We start from the raw sequence: 16,365 nt of genomic DNA, 5'->3' as shown, positions 1-16,365 counted from the left end.
ATTAATTCAGGAAGGCATCTTTCCAAGCCCTACCCAAAGATGCTTAGAATTGGACCTGGGTTGTAGCACAGATGGCCCCCAGGGTGTTATAGGTGTGAGGTGCCAACTTGGAGACATACAGCCATCCTAACTAGGGATGATCCTAATCTCTTCTTTTAAAGCTGTCCAAGTTGGCAGTCATCTTGTGGTATAATTGTCACAATTAATGTGGTTTAAGATATATATTTGAAAGGAGTGTTTCTTCTGTACTGGGATTTTGAAAAACAGTTAATTGGCAGTGATCATATGAGTTTTGTGTGTAGAATTCCTACATCCAATTTGGATTTATTTTTTTTTGCCCAAACTTTTGAGATAGGGTGCAAACTCTAGTATGTCAGCTTTGCTAACTGATTCATGACAATTCTTAATCCACATGGGGAGTATATGCTGTACTAAGGTACCCTCGAGTGTCTTCTTTCATCAAGTGTGTACATGTGTACACTTCTTTTCCAAATTGTTGTTCTCATCTTCTTACTATGATGTAAACAAAAAATAAACAAGAAGGTGAAATAGAACCAACTTTGCTCAGTTGTTCTGAGTGGTGACTTCCTTCCTCTTCAGTGTTGGGGATGAGCATTTTGATTGTCCTTGGGAGCTCTGAAGGTTAGTGAAGATTTCAAAAACTGAAGAACTACACGCAGGATTTGAAGAGCACTATGCTATTGCAGTTGTTCTGAAAGATTTCTGACAGTGTGGTGAAACCTGAGGGACCCTCTTATCTCCTTTCATATTCAGTGCGGCAATAAATCATTCATCTTCTTTACACAGCCCTATTCCCTCCATGGCTCTATGTACACAAAACAATCTGAGCTTTGGAGGTTGGCCTTTTATAAGGATAAGATGAGGACTGTGTCAGTTGGAATTGAGAGAACCCAAAGGTTAAGTCATGAGGGTAGCCTTCACTGGATAAAAGAGAAAATGAGCATCTGTGCTTTTCCCTTTTTTCCTCTACTGTCTGTTTATAAGACAGAAACACTCTCAACTCCAAGTTATGTTTCATGTAGTTCATACAGTTTAACGAATTCATAATATATAGGTAGCTTTACACAAAAATGCCACTCCATAAAACGTTTCATTGGATCCTTACAGTTTAGGACCTTGTAGTTCCATTTGTAACAAAAAATAAAACTTAAGAATAGAGATTCTATTTTCATTTTCCTGAAAATATACACTCTTAATATGTTAAACTTTTATGTGAAGCCAAATTATGCCTAGAACATTCTATGTTCCTAAAGCATAGATGGGTAAAGTAAAGTACATAGGGCTGTTTTTCTGGTTTCTAGGATTCCAGGACCGTCCCCAAATCCCCACCGGGGATTGTAAAAATGCCCTCATGTATCCCAGGGAACGTTTTGAGGGCAAAAACCGATTTTGCTTTTTTACAGATGCGGATGCAGAGGGGAGTGCAGCCCTTCAAGGTCTCCTTGGGGACCAATATAATGCAAGGTAACAAATATGGCTCCCTTCCTCCCCCCAATGTTAAGTTCTCCCTACCCTGTTTTTCCCATGGCTTCAAAATTTTTAGAAATGCTGCACTCTAAGAGGGAGTGGAATTGAAGTAATCACTTTTTATGTAATGCTAATCCATGGTTTAATGTTGTGAGAAGTGAGTGTTTTCTTTCTTCCCTTTCCTCTGGTATTGCTATGAGGAATATTTTAGTAGTTTTCTGTTCTGGTTCCATTCCTTGATAACTAGTTTGTAGTTCAGTCCAACCCAAGACACACAGTGGTTATATATGGCTTGTTGATAGAAGCTGATATTAAACTGTAGTTTCTGAAGCTGGCTTGAAATGATGTCCTAACACAGACCATTCTAAAAGAGCGGTCAAAGTACAAAAGGTTCACATTGCTCCTTAGCAGGAAAAAAAGACTGAGGCACTTGAAACCAATTATCACTTTAAGCAATGAAGAATAAAGCTTTGTCTAGTTCTGAAAGTCCTTGGAAAGGTAGCAGTGTGCGAGAGGTTTATACCACTTTCTTTGCACAAAGAAAAGGTTGGCTCTTGAACATAGCATCTGACTAATGAGTCCAATAATATGTTTTGCTCAGTAATTGATGTCCAGCACTGCCCACTTTCTCTGGGAAGATTGGAAGCAGAGCATGAGTAGGCTTCCTCTGTTTACCTGTGTGAAGTACTCAATATTTATTTATTTACTGTATTTCTACCCCACTCTATCTCCGGAGAGGACTCAGAACAGCTTCCAATTTTTGGGAATTATTTTGCAGCATTGAATGATAGAAGTGATGTTATCACAATTCGAAAGGAAGGACAGGTAAATGTGGAAATGGGACCTTTAACTGTGGCAACCTAGGGAGACTGGGAACCCATAATGCCTTCTTACAAATGGGAACCCTTGTGACATTGATTAACCAAATGTTGGTGTTACGAGCCAGCAGTGTCAAGCAAGAGGTTCTTTAGCAGGACACTCTGGCTTGCTCCCAGGCAGTTGCTGCCTGTTCTTGCCCCCAGCTGTTGCTAAAGGGTGAACCCTCCAGCAAAAGTGTGGCCTCTGGGAAGTTGTAAGCAGAGTGATTTTTAAGCTCAGAGCAGGCTGTCAAAGAATTCGATTGTGATTGCAGCTGTTGCCTCAGCTGCCAAAGGAGAATCTAGAGGGGGGTAGCAAAGGAGGTAGAGGAGGAGGGAAAATTGATCTTGAAATCTCTCAGGGGCCGTAGAAGGTCTGGCTGAGGGAGGATATGATGACCAGCTTCTTGTGTTTTTCACTCTGCCTCTTGTGAAGAACTTTGAAAAAGCATGAAAACCAAAGTGGGATTTACTTCCATTTCAGAGTTTATAAAAGTTACTTTTTGGGACTACAGCCCCCAGGATTCTCCAGTTGGACAAAAAAAAAACCCACCATGACAACCTCTGTTCTGTTCCTTTTGGCATGCATGGAAACCTCATACTCTGGTAGAAAAGGGATGGAAAGATCATTTCTTTTCTGGCAACTCCCTCACCTTCTTGAATATGAGTGCAGGCGCTTACCTACATGGAAATTCTTGGAGTAGCAGTGCCCCTTAAAAGGAGTGCTTTCTTCAGGAAAGAAAGGAACAAATGTAGCCAACAGGCATAAATATACTGGTCTAAGGTACATTAGGAAAAAAATGCCATCCGCAAAACACCAGATTCCTCTTCTACCAGTATAATTGTGTTTTAGGCTTGTTTAATATTACAATGGCACACCATGTTGCTGTCTATTTTTAGCCTTGTTCTGTATAGGTAATTAAATTGTCCGTTAGTCTCTTTCTAGTGATGACTCAGTATTGTCTGATCCCATAAAAATAAACCTACCTTTATAGACCTACCTGCCAGTGCAAAGAGTCACTGCTAGAGTGCACTGCCAAAATAATGAGGCTGAAGTGAATGTGTGTACAAACTTTTGTGTTTGTTCCACTCTTTCTCTTTGGTTCGTATATTAAACTGTCATTGTTGTTTTTCATTCCCAGTCAAAGTCATTTAAAAGTAGGTTGTAATGTAATAAAATTACATTGACAACAAACGAGCTTAGCAATTCAGATAAAAACCAAAATCAACAGACAAGCCTTTGCTGGACAGCACCTTTCTAGTGTTCAAATGCAAGGGTGACCTGGATTGTCTAGTTTGTGCTGTTGGAAAGGGCCTAGCTGCTGAGATTGCACAGATTTTGAAAAATCACATTTTAATGACATAAAACATGAAAGATTGTTTCTAAAATGCTCTTGAAAAAAGGTTTTTAAAGGTAACTTGATATGTTTACATTAGTAAAGTAGCTTTATTCCCATTTGGTAATGCTACTTTTGAAATATAACTTTGTTATACACCATTCCAGATTATTATATTAGGCTTCCAAGCTTTGAGATGGCGTGGATCCTAGTGGCTGTGTGTGTTTAGTTCTCATATGGAAAGGCACATGCTCTCTTAAGCATCACATGGACTCTGCATCAGATAATTGCTTCTTTTTGTCTCTATTGGGGCTGATGCTATCATAAGAGTCAACAATCTGCTAGAAAGATCTCACCTCACTGACATTTCCTATCAAAGTCAGGCTGTGGCAGAATTAATGTAAGTGAGTTTTCCTAGGAAAGATGATCTTTCATGGATTAACTAAAGTACCTTTTGCCTCATGCTAAGACTTTAGAAGATTCAACATCTCTTGCCTGTTTTTTAATACATCGTATATAATTTGAAGAAACGGTTTCCCCATTGCTCTTTATGCAAGAAGGGTCCCAAACCACATCAGTAGTTTTCCTATATGTGTGTGTGAACACATTTCTATTTGTAATGCTAATGAATAGACATACTATTCTCTCTTTCTCAAGAATTTACGAAATTTTACAGGATTTTATTCCTTTGTGCATTGCACTGCTTCTTGCTGTTCAATTATGAATGGCTAGATTATTAAACATGAAAAGCAGCTGCTGTTTAGTGTGGTTGCATAAAGGCTCTAAACATGTCAGATAAGACAGTTTCTAATTTAACAGAGTGGGTTCATGGAAGGTTTTCTTCAACAAGAATTGTATCCTCTTTCACTTTTTTGTTTTGTTTGGCATAACATGGTATTAACAAACAATGTTCACCTTATGACCTGTGTACGCATGACTTTTTTTTAAAGTAAGTACTCTTCTCTTGTTTAAAGCTGGGGCAGGGAAGCAGTTTAATACTTTTATGAAACAATTATTCGGTTTTAATTATCAGATTTGTACACTGCCATCACTACATACAGTAGAAGTGCTTTTTTGGTTCAGTGTGCTTATTCTGAGGGACATAGATGGAAATGTTGAGGTATAAAATGGGTAGCAGGTTGAATCTGGGGCTGCTCTGAGGCTGAATAATCTGAATTGCAGATAGATTATTTTGCTGGTGTAGGCCAGAGTTTCTCAAACTGTGCCCATCCAGATGTTTTGGACGTCAACTCCCACAATTCCTAACAGCTGGTAAACTGGCTGGGATTTCTGGAAGCTAAAGTCCAAAGCACTTAGAGGAGCACAGTTTGAGAAACACTGGTGTAGGCAAATCCTTCACAGTAATTGGTTATTCTATATTGTTGAATGGTGACCAAAGTAAAATGTAATAGTTTGAAGCCACTTGATCAGAATTGCATTGCTGGAGGCAAGCGATCAGGATGCTGATTTAAGCTAGCAGCAAGGGTTTTTCCCTTCACCAAGCCAGAGATTAATTTTATCCGCAAACAGGTTAAACCACATTCTGCAGTGTTACACTGTAGTTCCTGACCTTCCCCACCATCATGTCCCCAAAGGCATTTGTAGTAACCTATGCTCTACATTCCAGAGAGACCAGAAGAGAGGGATATTGCTTTCGTAGGTCACAAAATGTGTGCCAGATTGATGTAATTGCAAACTCCCTGCTGGTGATAAACATTATGCAATGGTGGCTGTGTGCCATTTCCTAACACAAACTGGCAAGCTGCAGAAAAAAAGGCTTCTGGTCAGAATCTCTGGGTTTTTTTTTCCAGTGTCAGGTCATGAGTCATCACTCTTCAGGAATCTGTTTCTGTGGCTCAACTATTTCCCCCCCAATAGTGAGACCATTTTTTTTCAAATTATCTTAGCCAGTTGTGGGTGTGCTTTAAAAATGCTTTTTACCTTTTCATGAGCACCTACCTGTGCTATTGCTGAAGTTCCTCAGGTTTGAAAGAGACTGTTTGGTGGTTTTGTCAGCCTGCCATTGAAAAGAAGAAAAGGAGCATTTAGATGGTGCTATCTCCTCCCCTGCTCCCCTTCCTCACTTCAGTTGTCATATCATATTTGTAAATGAAGCTCTGATCAGATGCAGAGCTGAACTTAATTTTGGTGCCTCTAGCACAGCAGCAGGTGGCAGCCCCCCAAAAAGGGGACCGTTGTGTTTGCAGGGATGCAATCTGTCTAGACAGATCTGTCTGCAAACCCTCTCGCCTGCTGTTCGTGTACACCCTGGCTTCTGCTTGTTACAGTTGGGCAGGCACTGTTTAAAAGTAAACCGCCTTGATGGTGAGTGTCCATCTTTGGGAAGAAAAACAAAGAGGGGAAAAAGGTGTGTGCTGAAAGCCTTGTCTCAGAGTAAAGTCCCGTGATATATTTGTTTTCCAGCCCTGCCAGGCGTTCTGCTTTGGATGTGGTAAAATTGATGCATATCTCTGATATCGCAGCAGCCTGAACCAGGCTTCTTTTAGCCTAGGAAGAAGGAGGTTTCTGCCAGATGCTTATGCCTGAGGTTGTATACTTTGTCACTGACCAGCCAAAAATTAAAAAATTAACTTTTCCAAACTCTGCTTTGCAATAGGAGAGCAACAAGTTTTGACCCTCTAAAATTTAGAATTTCCAAATGTTTAATGAGTATATTTTCTCTTTTTATTTTTCCTGAATTCTGTAGGGGAACAAGATGGGGTTGTGCAATTCTTTAACTTGGTCTTTAAAAAAACCTTGAAGCAAACATGGTTTGTGGTGAGATAACAGTGAAATGTTAGACTCAAAATTGCAAGTTGCAAAATTACTATTCTGAAAATGTGATGTTGCCTAAGAACACCTCTTTTCCTATGTAACTGCATTGACTAAACTGAATCAGTTAGGAGAATATGAATGTATAAAATTGCTTTAAGTTGCAGCAGGCCATAGCCCAGTACTGTTTTCTCTGGGTGGCTTTTGTTCAGACTTCAGAGTGAGCTGTATAGAGTATGCAACTGCTTCCGGTCTGTCCATGCTTTGTGTAGCATTCTGCCCTGACACATTACATGCCAGTGTGGTGCTTGAGAGAGTCATAAGTTTCATTTCTGTTTAAAAATGTAGGATTCTAGGCATTCAGTATGTACACTTGGCACATTCCCTATTCCACATTCAGAGTCCAGAACTGGGCAGGAATTCTAGCAGCTCAGTTAATGCCATACACGGCTCTCTGCCTTCTCTCCCATTTATTCAAGAGAACTTAATGCATTTGTAATGTAGACTAATGTTATTCAGAATTTCATCAAGCAGCTGCAGAACCCAACTTTTTGAGTTCCATAATTACTCCTAATTATTGTATGCTCCCAGGCTTCTGACTAAGCATGAGAAGGGGTATAAATCCTTCATAAGAAAAATGGATTTTCCCATTCCTACTGCAGTATAGTGAGATTTTCCAAGTGTGTCTGTGTTCATGCACACACGTGTGCCCATGCACATTCCTTGGAGAAAATGTTGGGTGGAGTAGTGTCGAAGGGTGAGGTTTTTTATTTTGCATATTTAGTAAAATGTGCAGTTTTGGAAAATCAACTAATTTTTGTCTTATTCTTCTGCAAATTTAGGTTAAGATCTTCTGTCAAGAAGATTACCATAGCTTATTCCTTATTGCCCATTCCTATCATGATGTGACAGTTATGTATTTGTAAATTGCAGTTCCCTGCAGCTGAATGTGCAAACAAATATGAAATTCATGTTCACAATATGAATTGCACATCTACATGTGCATTGCTCAATGTAACACTCCATACACCCAATGTGTAGCTCTGCTTCTGCAACCTTCAACTGAATACAAACTTCCACACTGGACAAGCATATCCACTACTACTTTAGGGGAAATTATGAATGCACAACTCACAAACAGAATGCTGACCTTTTTATATTTTATGCAAATTGCACACACAAAACAGGTTAGAAAGAAGTCTGGCATTTTGGTTTTGCACTGGAGCTAAATTCCTTTGAAATGTTGAATTTTTCCAGTGCACTCTCATCATGCCAAGATAGCTGGGTCTGAGAATAAAAGAAAATCTCAGGAGCAGTTAAGTCCTTTCCAATCCCTAGCCAAGAATGGGCAAGTTGTAGCCTGACAATGATATTGCCTGTTTTTGTATTCATCATCTGTCACCGCCTTCTTCATCCCGATTGTCTCTGAAAGATTGTCAGGGGATGACTGAAATACAACCCTTTTTCTTTACGACAAAGCAAAACAAGCAATGAAAAACAGCCTTTCCTGGAGCCAGGAAGCTGGAGTTATTGCAAGAGATATAACAGTCTGTACTTTCTAATAAGCTTTGAAAGAAAAAAGTGTGTGTGGGCGAGGAGGTGGTAGTGCTAACTGTGAGAAAAAGCTTGTTCTTCAGAGGAAGCGGGAGGCTGTACAAGGAAAAAAGCATCCAAAGTGATGATTGGGAGGATTTTACCAGATCTCTTAAAGTAAATCAAATCTGAATGTCAATGAAATAGCTCTTTGAAAGAGAGAGAAAAATCAATGCCTAGGGACTAGGTTGTAAGATGCACTGTTACTTGTCAAAAGAACTAGGCCCTGTTTGCAAACTCCCCCCCCCCCCCCCCAAATTAGAATTGTGTGAAGGAGAGAATGGGAGTGAGCCTGCCCTCTGGTCCCCATTGCATCCCTTTGGTCCCCCTGGAGTTCTCTATGTATGAGAGGGGTAATTTTGCAGCAGCTAATACCTCAGAGGACAGGATCAGAATTCAAAATGACCTTGATAAATGAGAGAGCTGGGGATAAATGTAAGTGTACTACATTTCGGCAGGAAGACTGAAAGGACAAATATAGAACGACATCAGTTCATGTGACAAGAACCTAGGTGTGTTAGTAGACCACGTTAAACATGAATCAACACTGTGATGCAGTAACTAAAAGAATTAATGCACTTCTGGACTGCAAGCTTGTTTTCTGCTGCTCCAAACAGTAGAATACGAACAAATGGATTGAAATTAGATTTGGTTGGTAAAGGGGTATGCTGTCCCCCCTCCAGCTGCAGGGGAGATGGAGGAACAGTGAGCCTCCGACATGTTGACTCTGCAAGGAAGCCATGCATCACACCCAACGAAGTTCACAATTTCTCCACTTTCATGGGATTTCTTCAATCCTAACCCCCACAGATGTGGAGGTCTGACTGTACAAGAAAAGAGAACATTAAGAAGTTTTTGACAGTCAGAGGTGTTTGATAGTAGAAGAGATTGCCTCAGAGGGTAGTGATCACCTTTTTTGGAGGTCTTTAGCAAAAGCTGGATAGACATCTTTCAGGCGTGCTTTGGTTTTATAGTCCTGAATGGCATTTCTACTGGATGGCTTGGTAGTCCCAATTATTGTAATACTTTGATTAGGCTAACAAAAAGGACTGAAACATGTGCTTTCAAAGTTTCCAAATCTCTTCCTCAAGTAAGATTCTACAAAAGATTTCCCAGAGTACATATGGTGAATGTACTCCAAGTTGATTCAGTTGTGTGGTCATATCTTTCAAGTGTCTGTAGTTTTGTGTGAGTTTTTCTGGTAATATAATATTGTTCAGCCATCCATATGTAAAAAGAATTTCCAGTTTTTCCCCAATGCATGCTATTTCCTGCCTTCCTGTTACAAGCAGGCAGCTGACCAGTTCCTTATACTGGTAGGATATATGACCTTAAAAGACTTGACATCAGTAGTAAAACTTCAAATGTAGAAAGTCTTTGATAAGTATCATCTTGTAAACATGTTAATGAATACAGTTCCTATTAGCCATAGTTAGTATAGGAATGCTGGGAGTTAAAGCCCAAAGACACCTGGAGGCTTGCAGAATTCCTTCCCTTCATATGTTTCAGAGCAATTTCTCTGTTGTTACAATAATTTTGTATTGCTTAGTTGCATTCTCTTTTTGTAGTTTAAATTTTGTCTGCTGATTGGGCTGCACAAATGAGAACGTATGATGTACTTTTCCAGAAATAAATACATCTATGGATTTTTTGTTATCAGTAATATTTTCTCTGTTTAATCTATCTTTCTGGGTTTTTTAAACCATTTCCATTTTAAAAAATACAAATAGGTTTTTATTTTTGGCCAGTGCACACAGAATATAAACCTCTTAGTTCTATTTTTAGCCCTCTTTAGTAAGGGTAAATTGGGTGCACTAATGCCTTGCGGACGAAATACTGAAGCGAAATAGCTTTGATGTCTCCAGCCAATTTTCCATCCCCACCAGCATGTTTATCCATCTTTGTCATCACTTAACTTATAAGAGCGTGTTCTCTTGTTTTCAGTGAGGAATGTAGCCTTTTCCCCCTTATGATATGTGGGATATTGGAAGTACGTGGTTCAATAATAATGTGTTTTCGAGTTTGAGAGCTGATGGAAGAGTGCTCTTAAAGGTACCTGATAAGGTTCAGCAGCAGGAAGTGTAGGAAGTGAATACCCTCAGCCGTGCTAGGATTTAAATTCAGATTAAACTTAAGTTATTTTGAGTTCCTTTGGAGGAAAATGTTGAACAAATCCAGTCAGCTGTATGGAAATCCACCTCTGTGTGCACTGTTGGTGTGTCTTTATGCTTTTCTAAAGTGTCCTTCACTGTAAAACAAACAATTGTAACATATCCTTTCAACTTAAGAAAGATTCATAAGCTCCTACACACATATAAACCCCACTTCAAATAGGCGCATGCTCCTGAATTAAACAAGTACAAGTCAGTGCTTTTACAAAAGATCTCTGGCTAACTAGTGAAGACATTTCTCACTTGTGCCACTCACCTATTTCCATGAGCTGCAGATGTGCTAATAGATCACTGATACAGAATTGTCCCTTTTTTTGGATGACCCAGAATGTACCATGGGGAATGTGGCAGTTACGGCGTCAGAGCTCTACAAGTATGTGGCATCTATCTATCATTTTCTTGCATTACTTGCATGAACAAGCAGTTCTTATGAGTATAAAAAAAGTCTTTGCTAAAGGTAATATCTGAGCCTTCAATTAAATACTGAGTGCCACACGGTGATTGCTTCTGGTAATTACCCTTCTCTTCCTCAGTTTGTGACAAGTTGGTATTTGACGAGGGAAGAACCTTGATTAAGCCTTCCTGTCTCTGCTAATTGTTAGAAATTCCATTCTTTCTCCTTTTAAAAGAATCCTTTTTATCAATCTATTTAGGAACACACATGACTGAACAATGTAATTTGCTCCCCCAAGTACTTGGGCTAATTGTTGGGACTTCTTTCTACTCTGTATGCAGTTTTTCCCCATCCCTCCAAATTGGTTCTTTTCTCCGCCCCCCTCAAAATCGTTTGCATCCAGTTCAGAGCATTAAGGAAGCCAATTGGGTATTAGAGATTATAACAGAACTACAAATGTTTTAGGTCAGTGCTATTCAGAGTAGTGGTCCATAGATTTGCAGTTTCTCCTTTTGATGTGTTTCCTTTTTGGGCCAGTTCACACATTTATTTTTCTCCTTTGATCTTCTATTACATATTTACACAAAAACCATGTAAATTGATTCAATTCAGACATGTTCTATATGTCTATCAGTGATCAGTGGATATAAAAACGTACCCAGACATCTTTTCATTTTTAAAATTATTGTGTTTGTATAATAACTAGCCCATAGCAGAAGTGGTGAATGCTGTGGACAAGGTCTCCCTCTTCGTATACATACTCAGCCTCCTAACTAGTTTGTTTGGGACCTTGGTTTGTTCAGTAACATCAGAAATGGACCTTAGTTTGTGCATTACATATCCTGTCAGCTTCTACCTAGGTATTTATATTTCTCATCATTGCTAAGTTACATGCACTCCTGCTTTGATGCTGTTCCTTTCCGTTTATGCCAAATTGAACTTATTCACACTATATACTAGAAGGATAATGCTAGTTATTCGTCATGGTCTGTGACTCACAATTGTGCCTTTAGAGAGCTACGTCTCAGAAAGTTTTTCAATCAGAGCCGTTTTTGCTTGGAAACCCCACTCCCCACAGTTCTTGTCACCAAATTCTGTATGCCTGCTGTGAGAACAGTGTATCAGGAACGTTCTCCATGTCTAGAGTTGAAATACACAGAGCACTTTTGTTTCATTTTCATATACAGGTAACATCCTTGATTTCACTTTGCCATTGTGAGAAGATCTGAAAAAAAAAGTAATTTAATGAAAATAAAATTGAAATAGAGGAAGAAAGGTAAATACTTTAGTGCATATCAGCAGAATAGAACTGTGTTGTACAGACAAGTATCAATGGAAAATAGAAGGCAATGGAGAATGAGGAATTGGGGAGTAGTTTTGTTCTCTCACATGGTCTCATGCTCTCATATTTTCTCAGTTTATTGTACAAACCACTGTACGCTAAGTCCTCCTAAACCTTGGCTCGGTCTGTATTTCTTATCTCTATGGGCCAAGGAGCATGAGGAATGTGTGCCTTGCAGCGGGGTGCCACTTATGCCAACTCCCTCCCAAAGCCCAATACTGTTGTGTGCAGATTGCAGTGGCAGGCTGAGGCTTTGGGAGAAGGTTGACGGTAGCATGATTCTTCATGCCCCCCCCCCCAAAAAAAAACTGAGGCTCTTGCGCGAATGTACATGCAGCAGCCTTGGGCTTTAGGAGGAAGTAGGCGCTGGCAATTGTTTGTGCCCCCCCCCCCCCCAACGAAGCCCAAGGTTTTTTTTTTTTTAATAATTTTTATTAAAATTTTTATCAACATCGCTTCTCGGCCTTTTGGCTAAGATCAAGTGTAGTACGAAGCCCAAGGTTGTTATGTGAATGTTGTTATGTTGTTACGTAAAAACCAATTACACAAAACCTTTTAAAGCACATTAACATGGTCTTTAAAGAGTCCTAAACATACTCTGAGAATAATCCTGGAATCCAGTTTTGAAACAGGTAAAACCGCAGTTTCAAACCCTGAATGAATGCTGTGAGGAACAGTTCTGTTTTGAAAGCCCACCAGGAGCTCAGAAGAGATGAGGCCAGCTTAACTACCTTGGAAAAGGAGTTTCACAGAAAGCCCCTTTACATGGATCCACCAACGTAACTTCATGAGGTATTAGGACATTCAACAAGGCCTCTTCTAAAGAGCTACAATTTCTGGCAGGCTCATATGGCAGCAGACGGTCTTTCAGATATCTTGGCCCCAAGCCGTTTAGAGTTTTGTAGGTGAACACCAGAACCTTGAATTCTATGCTGACGTGCTAAAAATAAACATTGCCCATTCTTCAGTGCTTTTTTGAAGGATTTTGGGATTCTGTGCTCCCCTGGCAGTATAGGAAAATATGCTTTTGGAGGCTGATATAATCAACTATGTATAGATTTCTGGATTCTGGATTCTTTGATTATGCACAGCTTTGAACTGTTCTGTCTCTTCATGACTGTCTATATTTTCAAGTTTTCCATTGGGAATAAAAAAATAAACTATATAAAATTCACTGCCCATTTGGAAGAAGAATAGTATTCTAAAAAAAGTGAATATAAACACTGGCCATTGAATAAATCTAAGATTTTTTATTGCTCCCAACTATTATATAGGGAATAATGACACCCCCTCAAACTGCTGCTTTTTCCCAAGATAAGTCCTGGGGCAACTGATACAGTCCCTATCTCACTTCAGAGAGGGAATGGCCCATTTTTAATAGAAGTTTATAGAATTTTTGTAATGTTTGTGTTTTTTTTTACTGTGCTGTGACCTGCCTCAAGCCACGAGGAGAGGTGGGCAAGAATTATTGTTGTTGTTGTTGTTGTTATTATTATTATTATTATTATTATTATTATTATTATTATTATTATTATTAGTGGACTGCCTTCTGGGTTTTAGTGCTTGAAAAGGAACAGCTCATTAAATTGTAGCCTGATATGAGCAGGGCTTGGATTACAAGGAAAGCAACTACCCAGGAAAACATTTCATGCATGTGTCTGTGGTTGGCTGGTTGGCTGAGTGAGAACATTCTACACAGCAACATTTTTGATGGTTCCAGTGGGTTTACACATATTTCTGCCTTTCCTCCCTGTTTCACAATTTCCTAGGGTGGCTACCAAATATAAAACATGTGGAATATAATGAAACCAGAGAACCAATGGGGGATAGTGGCTAGAATAGCCTTTTCCAACCTTCTACCAATGTTGAGCTACAGCTTCCATCATCTATAATTAGCATTTCTGCCATCCATCATTGATGTGTTGTTACGTACAGATGGGCTGGCACACATGGTTGCCACAAGTAAATGTTGCATAGACCACTTGGAGAGATTCCAGTGGACTTTCCCTGTGGCTGTGACCTTGCATAAACAAGGCCCTGAGTGCCAAGTATATTTTAGGTGAGCTATAAATATTAAATGATGCAGGCACTGTATTTGTTTTCTTTTTGTCAACAGAAACACGGATGCATTCCAACGTTGGGTTCATTGGGACAGTTTGAAACTGCCTCTTGGGGCTTTTGTTTTGTTTATTTCGGAACCACCAGCTGGTTTTCCTTTTTTAAGCACAGGTTCATACTCGTCAGTGTGACTGTATTTACCCATGATGGAAAACGTTCCTGATATGATCTATTGCAGCGGCTATCAACCTTTGGTCCTCTGGGTCTTTTGGACTTCAGCTCCCAGAAATCCCAGACAGGTTATCAGCTGTTAAGAATTGTGGGAGCTGAAGTCCAGAACACCCGGAGGACCAAATGCTGAGAACCACTGGTCTAGTGAATATGTATTTCATGATGCTATACTATGGTTTTCAAGGTGTATGGAATTCCTGGTTGTCTTCAGCAGTGAACACCAGAAGCTTCCCCTGCACATCATGGTGGAGTAGTGTGTACAGGTGGCATATACTTTCTTATGATCCTTTATCTTATCATAGCTTACCAGGTGAGCCTCCCCCTCCAGTGCATTCATACTGCATTTTTTCAAAAAAGGGCATCATTAATACTATTAATTGCATTTTCCTGTGCCAGCAAACCAATATTTTGTATCCCAATGAGAGGATTCCATCCACATTGGAATGCCACCCTTGTGTATATGTTTTTTATAAACTCTGAAATTTTTTGTTGAGTTTTGGCCCTTCTGCAAACATAGGACTTTGCTCCACCCCCACCCCCAAATTGGGTGAGCCCTCCTGCTTCTGGATGGGTGTTGTTGTTTGGCTTACACCAGAATCAATACTTGAAGGATGAGTTCATTGCTGGTGTATAGCATGGGAATTTGCTCTGTAGGCCCGCACCCCAAAAGAAAATATCCGGAAAGCATCAGCAACAACCCACAATAGAATACAGCCAGAAGAATTCATGTAGTAGAGCAATTCTAGGATATGGAAATGCAGTTTCCTTTTTTAAAGTATGCCTGTGAAAGTGCAGTGAGGGCAAGTCGCTGGGTGATTTAAAAAATCTATCTTCTTTAGAATATTTAATACCACAAAGGAAATGGTTTGAAAAGGAAGCAAAAGCTAGGAAGTTGGATTGGGTTAGTCATAATCGAGCTGAGTGGGTTTTTGTTTTGACTTTGTTTTTTGTTGGTTTTCGTTTTGGTGGGGGGGGGGGAGCAGAGCTATTTAAATGAACAGCAGCAAAAGAAGAGGCCCAGTCGTTGTGTCAGTTCACCCACAGTCTCCTTGGATGGCCGCCAAGGTTGCCATGGCTACAAAGCGTGACTGCTCCTTGCCAGAAGTGAATGGGCAGTTTGTGGCGTGATGGTAGACAGGAAGCACTTGTGTTTGGGGTTTCTGAACAAGCGCAGTGGGGCGTTGATATAATGTTGTGTTTGGGAGACTGGCTGGGCTTCTGAGAAGAGTTGCTGTGGGATTGTATGTTTTCCTTTCTGGCTTGGGTGTTTTAATGGATGTGATAAGATCCAGGGAAACATTATTTGAGTAAGTCAGAGTTCACTCACAGTTTCTGGAAACCTCCAGCCCGTGAGGCCAGAATCCATGCTGGCTGGGGGAGTCTAGGGGCTGTAGAATAATAAGGGAAAAAGTTTTTCCAAGTCCTTATTGGGTCCATGAATGTATGCAGTTCTCTTTAAAAGCCATGTTCAGTCCATGTGGCCATCACATTCCAGCACAGAAATGTTGAGGATCAGGAGGCTGGAGGATATGATTAAGTGTCCAGGTCACTTGGCTGGTTAGAGTCTAAGGCATAGAGGACAAAAATATGTATGAATGAGAGCATTGCACAGCTTCGGTGTGTGTCTGTGGAGCATGCTGCCCTCGAGAGACAAAAGGTTGCCCATCCTTGAGAAAGACCGACATGGAACCCCAAGAAAAGGAGTATTTGTGCATTATAAATGCATGTGTGTAAAATTTTATTTGACTTTCTGCCTTTAGGATGCAGCCTTTCTCCTCTCTCTGCCTGTCTCGCTTTGCCTTTTTAAAAGAACAGAAGCATTCATGAGCCAGACCTAATAATTCCAAAGGGTTGAGTTGTTCCCTGAGGCCCTTTATCTGGATATAAAAAGGCTCTCCTTAGCTCCTCTGCTTTTTTTGCGATACAAGTGCTCTCCCCTCTACAATTTCCCGCAGGCCCATCACACTGTTAAAATTGAAATATCAAGATGTCTGAAGCTGTAGGATGCCATATCAGTGTGTTGACACCTGGAGTAGCAATTTTTCTATTAGCTTTTATTTAAAATAAAATAGGTTCTTTGGTTTTGTGAATAGAATCCATGTCAAATAATGTGTGAATACTT

General features: G+C 40.0%; 1 protein-coding gene and 1 pseudogene across 16 annotated transcripts in view; both read left to right on the top strand.

Moving 5' to 3' along the window:
- Nucleotides 1-16,365, top strand: part of ncor2 (nuclear receptor corepressor 2) — a 195,775-nt gene that overhangs the window by 50,423 nt on the left and 128,987 nt on the right. The gene's annotated exons all lie outside the window — the stretch shown is intronic.
- Nucleotides 12,406-12,511, top strand: LOC134292927 (U2 spliceosomal RNA; annotated as a pseudogene).

The sequence above is a fragment of the Anolis carolinensis genome, chromosome X (genome assembly GCF_035594765.1).
Source record: "Anolis carolinensis isolate JA03-04 chromosome X, rAnoCar3.1.pri, whole genome shotgun sequence".
NCBI classification, from domain to species: domain Eukaryota; kingdom Metazoa; phylum Chordata; class Lepidosauria; order Squamata; family Dactyloidae; genus Anolis; species Anolis carolinensis.
This window is presented reverse-complemented; position numbering and strand designations above follow the sequence as displayed.